We start from the raw sequence: 297 nt of genomic DNA on the forward strand, positions 1-297 counted from the left end.
TGAGCGGGTTTTGCATCCCCTATAGCAGGGTCTCCTCTGACCTGTGGCTGGCAGCGTTTATGTGTGTGCTCAGGGAGCATCTCCCATATCAGAGTCTCTGGATTTGGGGCCAAAAAGTGGCAGGGGGGCTTTACATCCCCAGGGACCGTGGTTCTCCCCACCACGCCAGGAAGGGGCTCACATACAAAACCTGCTCCCGTTTGTTCCCCACCTGCAGGCCAGGTGGAGGCTGTGCTTGCCTTCCCGAGCGGGTGGGTGGTGGGGAAGAAGGTGGCTGAGGGGAGGAAGGGGGGACAT

The sequence above is a fragment of the Chaetura pelagica genome, unplaced genomic scaffold, assembly GCF_000747805.2.
Source record: "Chaetura pelagica isolate M959 unplaced genomic scaffold, ChaPel_1.0 scaffold283, whole genome shotgun sequence".
Taxonomy (NCBI): Eukaryota; Metazoa; Chordata; class Aves; order Apodiformes; family Apodidae; genus Chaetura; species Chaetura pelagica.